Here is an 8,253-nt window from a genome sequence, read left to right as displayed (position 1 = left end):
CCAAATTACATTAATGACAAAGTGATGTCATCTTTGAACTCATTTGTGTTTGGTTCTTTCACATGTTGTTCATCAACATTCTAATATAAAAACAAACAAATGTAAATACTGCCTGATGATGCTGGTAAAAATAAATCATCAATAGAGAATGAAAAATTAATTACAGTAGAAAAAAAAAATCTCTGGGGAAGGACCTATCTGGAACTTTCAGTTTTGAAATATGTAAAGCTGACCATTCCTTTCTCTGTCTTTTCCCTCTGACTGGCCACTGCCTTCATCAATGCACTCAACTACATTAATTCCTGCCCTTAGGAAGCTGATACGAAATCACACTTCTGCTGGTCCAAGAAGATGGAGGTATTCTAAAAGCAGTCATGCTAAAATATAAGAAAAAAAAGACAAAATCATAATTCTTTTATATTTCACAAAAAAAAATTGAAGACAAGATAAAGAAGCAGTTCTGGACCTAGAAAGCAAGCAAAACCTTGTTATTTTAAGTTGTTTCTCAAAATAAGCTTGTTCGTTGTGTACTGCTCAGAGATAACAGGCAACCTTGGGTTGCTGGCGTAGCTGTGTGAGCACGTCCCAGTGAGGGCAGAGCTGATGCACAGCGTGGGGCTCCTCCACGTGAGCACGGTCAGTCGGGGATTACCCTGCCCGCTACTGGGCGTCTGTCCTCTCGCTCATAACCAAAAAGTTGGCCTAATAAAGCTTTTTCTCTCTCCAAGTTCCCTTGGACTGGGAGAACCTCTCCTCTCCCGTGCCGGCAGAAGGGCCGGCCAGCCGAGGAGGGGGGAGATGACCAGCGGGGGGCTCGGGGGGCGAGCAGGGGATGTCTGGGGGTCGGATCGCTGCGGAGGTTGCGGGCAGTTTGCCGGCCACAGGCTGTCCTCGCCCGCTGCAGCCCCCGTGTGTGCAGGGCTCAGAGGAGCAGAGGAGCTGCACAAGGAGAGGCTGATTTGAAACACAGACACGTAAGCACGGCGGAAACCCCACCTCCGTGGGATGGTCTGCGAGGGATCCAACGGCAGCAACGCCACAGACAGACACACTCCTCCCAGCGTAATTGTGACTATCGCAGCTGTGGCGGAGGAGGGCGGATGATGCAAGGGCTTGGCATCACGCTCAGCGATCGCCACACTGCCGAGGGAGGCAGCGCTGGGACCCACCGACCGCCCGGCCCTGGCAGCGGGTGCGGCGCTGGGACCGCGCAGCCCCTCGGTGTGTGCGGGGATGGGACCGCGCAGCCCCTCGGTGTGTGCGGGGCTGGGACCGCGCAGCCCCTCGGTGTGTGCGGGGATGGGACCGCGCAGCCCCTCGGTGTGTGCGGGGCTGGGACCGCGCAGCCCCTCGGTGTGTGCGGGGCTGGGACCGCGCAGCCCCTCGGTGTGTGCGGGGATGGGATCACAGAACCCCTCGGTGTGTGCGGGGATGGGACCACAGAACCCCTCGGTGTGTGCGGGGATGGGACCACAGAACCCCTCGGTGTGTGCGGGGATGGGACCACAGAACCCCTCGGTGTGTGCGGGGATGGGACCGCGCAGCCCCTCGGTGTGTGGGACTGGGACCACAGAGCCCGCAGGGACGCGGGATGATCAGCATCGCTCAGCATCGGCATCTGGGGCAACCCTGGGCACGTTCGGCCTCCCACTCTACCAGCACAGTTTATCCAGCAGCTGTGAGATTTACTCCACCACCATCGGCTCTTAGTTGCTTCTCTTCAGAGCTCATTACAAAGAGTAATTAAATGGTCATAACATCCCCAGTCTTAACCCTATTTAGTAGATAAAGTGGATAATTAAGCACTTTTAGCTCGGTTTTGCCATGGAAACTGGTGAGAGAGGCTAACACAAGGTCACAGGGCCAGTCTGAGTCAACTCAGGATTATAGTACATCAGTTACTGTCTCATTCATCCAAAAATGCCAAGATATTTCATTGACTTTAAGGAGTTATAGATCAAAACTGCTATTCCTGCCTCATCACTGAGAAATCTAACATAAAGAAGTATTACATGATTTAATGAAGAGAGCATCTGAGAACTTGAAATGAGCACAGGTATGTATTCCATCTGCCAGGTGAGACAACACCATCTCTTTTAAACACCATGCTTGATGTAGCTAATTGTCTCATATGCATATCCTTGTACTCACATATAATGAAGCAATGAGATGTGACCAATCTGATACCCAGCCTGTGAAAATGAGTTTTAAATGTCATTATTTGTAGTTGCCCAGGTAGAACCACAAACCCCTGACAGTCATTCTCTGTCAGTTTGTCACGTGTGTAGCTGCAGTGACAGCTCTGAGACGTTGACCAGGCCTCTCCCCTGAGAGCACCTTCCCCGTGCTGCCCGTGAGTCACTGGGCTGTCTCCTGCAGGCTATAAATGGTTCCATTCCTATAAACTATTATCTCACTTTCAGCCAGTCCGTTTGCTTCATTCTGAAGTGTTTATTTTGCCCTAATTGCCAGTCTAAAGGTGGAATGCTATTTTCAGCCTATGAGATGTCTGAAGTGAGATGAATTTTGAAATACTCCCCTTCCCCTTGTTTTTCTAATACCTTAGTACTTAACACAAGGTGCTACAAATGGAAGACCTCTATTTGTTCACAACATTTGAATAAAACTGACAAATATTCTCTACTTACATGTCTCAACCAGATTTCTTTGGAGTGGAAAAGACTTCAAACCCTTTTAGCTTCGCTCCTATGGCAGACCAGTAAGGCTTAAAAAGAGACCATGTTCACTGGGTGTAGGGGCCTCCAGAGAGCCACCTCTGGGGACCACGACTGCCCAACAAATTCTGGGGTAATTTGAACAAGCAGCTTCACTGGGCCATCCCATCTCCCTGATCCAGATTGTCTTCCAAAGCTTTCTTAGGAAATCCATGATTATACCCACGTAATCACAACAAACCTTGAATCTCGTACTTCCATTTAAACCTATGGAAAATTTATACAGAGGCAAAGAGTGGGAAAAGCAGACCCACTAAATAATGTGTAGATAATGAAGAACATCTTACATAACACACTAAGGTGAAAAAGCCTTTAAAAGACAATTGCCTTTACAGAATGTTGAATCAGTGTAAAAAGCAGAGTTTGAAAACTGCCTTTATATGTAAAAGTCTTGATGAGAACTGAGTGGAGGGTCATTTCTTGCCACGTAATTCATGTATAACCAGGCTTGATCGACCTGTGCCATGATCCCAGTACCAGACATAGGCTAACATTCCCTAAATTGAGTCCATACCGCAGTGCAGTTCAGAGGTCAAATGACTTGGGTAGCTTCTTTCTCATGTGGACAGACCCACTGCTCACAGTGCAGCACAGCTCTGTCTGAGGCACAGAGGAAGTGCCAGAAAAGAATAACATTGGAGATACCCAAAAGATTTAGGCAGTTTTACTGCTTAAAAGCCACCCCAAAAACAACCAACCAAAACAACGCAAAGCAAGGTCTCAAAAAGCCCAGAGTTTCTAGAGAAATGGAAGGCAGCTGGAGCTGCCGCAGGGACAGCACTGGTGATACAGGGATGGTCCCTCTCCCGGTTGCAGAGCCGCCTTCCCGCTTGGCTCCAAACCAGTGTCATTGTTAATTGGATGCTGAGTGATGGATCTGGCCACCTGGCACTCTGTCTGGCTCCAAGCTGATGATCAACTCACTTGGCAGGCTAAGTGGGGAACTGGCCACCTGGCTAATACGGGGGCTACAGACCCTCTGCTGAGCTGACCGCCACCCTGCTCAGACATTTTCTGATTGTGGATACCAACAGCCACTTCTCTCTTTTGCTGTGTTTTCCTCGCCCATCACAACTGGTATGCTCACAGCCAAACACCCAACTCATGACCCCCTCCTCTCTTTCTTTCCTTCTGTCTGCTATGACGGATAAAGATGGAATCCTGCCTTAATTGCTAAATGGGAATAAAATGAGCTTCTCGCCTTCTCCTGCAATTTCTTTAAATTATTCCAAGTTCCCTACCCCCACTCCATCCTGTTTTGCTTCTCACCATCATTCTCAACACTCCAGATTAAAATGTGTATTAGTTGTTGAGTTTAACAACATTTTTTGAATGGAGTAGTTTATTGACTATTTTTTAATTAGTAAAAATACTGATAAATTAAGAATAACATCAAAACAAAGAACTGGATAAGAATGCTATGAAAGCAGACTCATGCCTGAAGGCAAGATTCTCCACTTGCTTTGCACCCTGTTCTATTATTAGCACTTACAAAACCTTAGTGAGAAAGGCCACGATTTTGATTTGATTTTTTTTACATTCATTTTGCATATATGTAAATTACTCCACAAGAAACAAGGCAATGAAATGAAGAATGAAGTGCACAAAAATAAATCAGTACAGGATTCTAGAGTGCTGTCAGTGTCACCCAGTGAAACCACTGAAGTTCTGCTACGAAAATTAATTTTACTACAAGACCTTAAAGGACTTAATACAAGTCCTCAAATTTTCTACTCCATTTCCAACGTGCCATGAGGAGGTTCCACAGTGGTTTTAAGCTGGTCTTGGGATACAGTAAGTAGATAATGTCAAGCTCTTACACCCATTACGAATGATCTGAAAAGAACGTACTTTGCTAATTGCAACCTTTGCACAGAAATGCCATCACTGGTTGGAACAGGGCTGTATTCACTGCTTTGACTGCGTTCTTTAAACTGAAGATCCAGCAGCCTTTACTCTCCTTTACCTAGAGAGCCTCCACCAATCCATTTACTGCCAATCTTCATATGAGTTTACGGGTGAGACAGGAACCCACACACCAAACCACAACCACCACCAGCCACCGAAGGAAATTCCTTGCCCTCCAGAAGCCTCCTCCCGCAGAGCAGCATCACTCCCCTCCGCAGTCACCACACCGGCTGTCTCCCAGATCACCCCACTGCTCCCTTGGGACGTGGGGACCAAAGGCTTTGCCAGGCACCTGGCTCTAAGCACTCCTGCTGACCTGTCTGATTTCCAGCAGCCTCCATGAGCCCTTGGCAGCTGCTCTGGGAGCAGTGTCTCACCACTGTTGGACTGCAGAGCCCTCACTGCTCAAGGTTTACACTACAGAGGCTCCTGCTTGCTTATTTGACTCCACTTCTCCATTCTGGCTTTACAGCCATGTGTAACTCCATTTTGCAACCCTTCATGTCTCAGAGCTCACATGAACACTGCACTAACAATATTAAAAAAGAAAATCCAGTAATTTTAGCTGATTTTTAGTTTCAGGACTCTAAATGCCGGGCTACAAGAGACTCCCTTGTGCTCCCTGACTGTATCAGAGCTTGAATTACCAAGTCATTAGGTAACAGCTCACTGGCACAGGCTCCTGCCAGTGCATTCAGCGGGCTCAGCTCTCCTGAGCTCAGTGCTTTCCATTTTTCTGCCTGGCAATGCATCCCTCCAGCAAGGACCCACATTATTTTTTAATCTTCAGTGGGTAAAGGGCTGCTGAACACGTACAATTGCCATTTCCAAGCGTGACATTTAACACTGCTGTTTTATTTTCCCCATCTTAGGTGCCAGTGGAACACTTGTTGCTGTTTGCTAACAGGCTTTGAAGACTTCCAGGTGTGTACAAGGATAATGGAAATTGTGGGGCAAGAGATTTATTACAAAGCCTCAGCATCCAGTGTTATCTTAGGAAAGCCGTGTCCCTCTCTGTTATAGCTGTCCCTGCTGATACCAACCCCAGCTGGAGCTGAGGGCCTGTAAGCACCTCAGTTTCAGTGCCCTGTAAAAGGTTGTTTTTCCTGAACTGGTCTGGCAGCCCCAGACTCTGTGCACTCTAACTCATACAGTATTGTAAGTAATGACAGATAACGCTATCAAGGTCTTTTCCTAGAATATAGGGATTAACTCACCTCATTAAAATGTATACATTTTGCACAGCATAATGCAGGACTACTTCAGGACAACTATTTTAGAGATATTATGTTCTATGAGAATGTTGTGGTTTAGGAATGATATTAAAAATTAACCCTGTCCTGACCAGACCCAGGACAGAGAACTAGGATGATCTCTAGCTGTCCTCTACTTCCCTGCATTCAGATTTTTGTCATCTTTTTTACATGAGTACATAGTTTTCATAACACTGAGCACTTTTAAAAACCTAAAATAGAACACATTAGCTTAAATTTCTAGGTAGTAAAGAAACTCGAGAGGAGAGAAACATAATTAACTTGGAGCATGGGAAGATTCCCTTGTGGGAGAACCACCCTGAACTAAAAAAAGTGGTTTGTACAAAGTACATAATGGTGAACACACAGAACCTGGCAGGTTACACGCTCTGAAGGCTGATGTCTCAGGTTGAAGGTGGAAATGTTTTTAGTTTATTTTCCCCTGAGAATCTGTTTATAGACATTTAAAACTTACTTGATTTTTCAGTTATTAAAATGCAATCATCACCGTTTTCAGTGTTTGGTCTTTTTCTGTCACGAAAAGGAAAATAAAAGCTGTGTTTCTGGAATTGCCTACAGGCATCTCCCTGCATTCAAAAAATGCTACTGAAAGCTCTGCTGGCACGTGTAGCCCAGCTCTGCTCACCTGAAAATAACAGGTGAAGGTCTCCTGAACATCAGCAGACAGACAAGGCAGGGGATGGAGAAAGCAGCACTTGTAATTTCCTTTTTCTTTTGAACTCACTGCAGTAACTCTTAGCAGTTTCGGGGATGCTTAATTTCTTCCTGCTTCTGCAACAGAAGCTCTGTGATCAATGAAAATTGCACACACAGCTGCTCCAGAACCAAACTCCTGGACCAGCATTCACCAGCTATGCATGTGCCTGTTCCTACAGATGTGCAAGTGGCTGCACAAAGGTGAATTTTACAGAACTGACTGTTGAGCCATTACAGCTGAAAATTTTACAATCCAGACTCCCATAGTAGTCATTACTATCTTACCATAATTCCATTGCTTTTTAACAGCCTTACCTAACTCCATTGTTCTGGCACACTGTCAATCAGTTGCCCTTCCCAACACTGTCTGTTCTGTTTTGGGTTTGTTTTTTTAAAATCATGGTTACATTGGCAACTTAAAACAAAAGGTATTTTCTTCAGCTGTGTTATGTACCATCAGGCCTCTGAATTCTAAGCCCTAAGAAATAAGAATCCTAGGAAATATTGCTATGGGAAGAAACAACTTTGCAAACTTAAGCTCCCTATTTATGCAGTTCTCAGTCTCTGTGGGCGGGTCAACACCTGGCTGTGTTACACCCTCCTGCACAAGTCCTAAAAGGAGGCAAATTAGTTGGTTGGTTCGTTTTGAAAAATTCCAGAGCAGCTTTGCAAATACAATCTGTCAGAAGACTGTACAGATCAGATATGTTAGATAGACTTCATATCAATAAATCTGCTTTGTCAGTATGTCAGAAATGTTAGGAGATACTTTGTATTGTCTTGTGCCATTTAGATGGCACAAACTGATGACAAAACTGATCTAATCCAATCTCTCCTTCTCAGAGTCTGCTTAATAATGAAGAAGCTGCCATAGGAGATAAAACAGTGAATACAGATAACGCAACGAAGCCTGAAAATGGGGACAGAGAAAACTCTCCAGGCCAAATGGAAATCTACTGGGACTCTCTAAATGAACCAAAGAGGAGTTTATTCCCCTGTTCTAAGAATTATGAAATCATTCTCAATTAGAAATCCTTCTCAATTCCAAATAAGGATTGTTGTTATTTATTAACACCATCTCTAACCAAGGATATCTCTATGGTTTAAAATGAGAACAAACTGAGCCTCACAACTGTCGTTTTTACAATTCCAGTCTCGCATCTTGTTCCTAGTTATAGCTGTGGATCATTCCTGGCTAAACCAGAAGGAGTACTGGTGTAAAATGAAGGGTGAACACTCTGGAAATCATGTCCTGTCATCTGCTGAGCCCACTCTGCCCCATGTGTCTTTCAGTCATATAATAATTTATTGAACTGTGAACCTATTCACTAAAACATTCTATTACATAACTATAATCTCCTTTCAGTGCAGCTCGAACTAGCACCAGTGGAAGTTTTACCTGCAAATTCTTATGTCACAGTTGGATGCTGATTTTTTACCTTCAGGTAAAAAAGAGTTCTTTTTCATAGAGAGTTCTTAAAATCACAGAACTCAGTCTTTTATAAATTTTTAGGTAATACACATTAGTTTAATGAAATTTGTTAAGAGTTGCCTATTTGGAAAGAATACAGAAAATCCAGTGGAGAGTGAGGGACAATGTATCCTTTCCAAAGCAATTTTAATAAAGTGCGCTTTCTAAC

At 44.7% G+C, this 8,253-nt stretch overlaps 1 long non-coding RNA gene across 1 annotated transcript; it reads left to right on the top strand.

The window, feature by feature from the left end:
* Nucleotides 1-1,085: 1,085 nt before the first annotated feature.
* Nucleotides 1,086-8,024, top strand: LOC126643534 (uncharacterized). Its single transcript, XR_007629762.1, has 3 exons — nt 1,086-1,221; nt 5,516-5,567; nt 7,457-8,024. It is a non-coding gene; the product is annotated as an uncharacterized LOC126643534 (long non-coding RNA).
* The last annotated feature ends 229 nt before the right edge of the window (nt 8,025-8,253 follow it).

Source organism: Myiozetetes cayanensis, unplaced genomic scaffold (assembly GCF_022539395.1).
Source record: "Myiozetetes cayanensis isolate MyiCay16 unplaced genomic scaffold, myiCay2020 scf27, whole genome shotgun sequence".
Taxonomy (NCBI): domain Eukaryota; kingdom Metazoa; phylum Chordata; class Aves; order Passeriformes; family Tyrannidae; genus Myiozetetes; species Myiozetetes cayanensis.
This window is presented reverse-complemented; position numbering and strand designations above follow the sequence as displayed.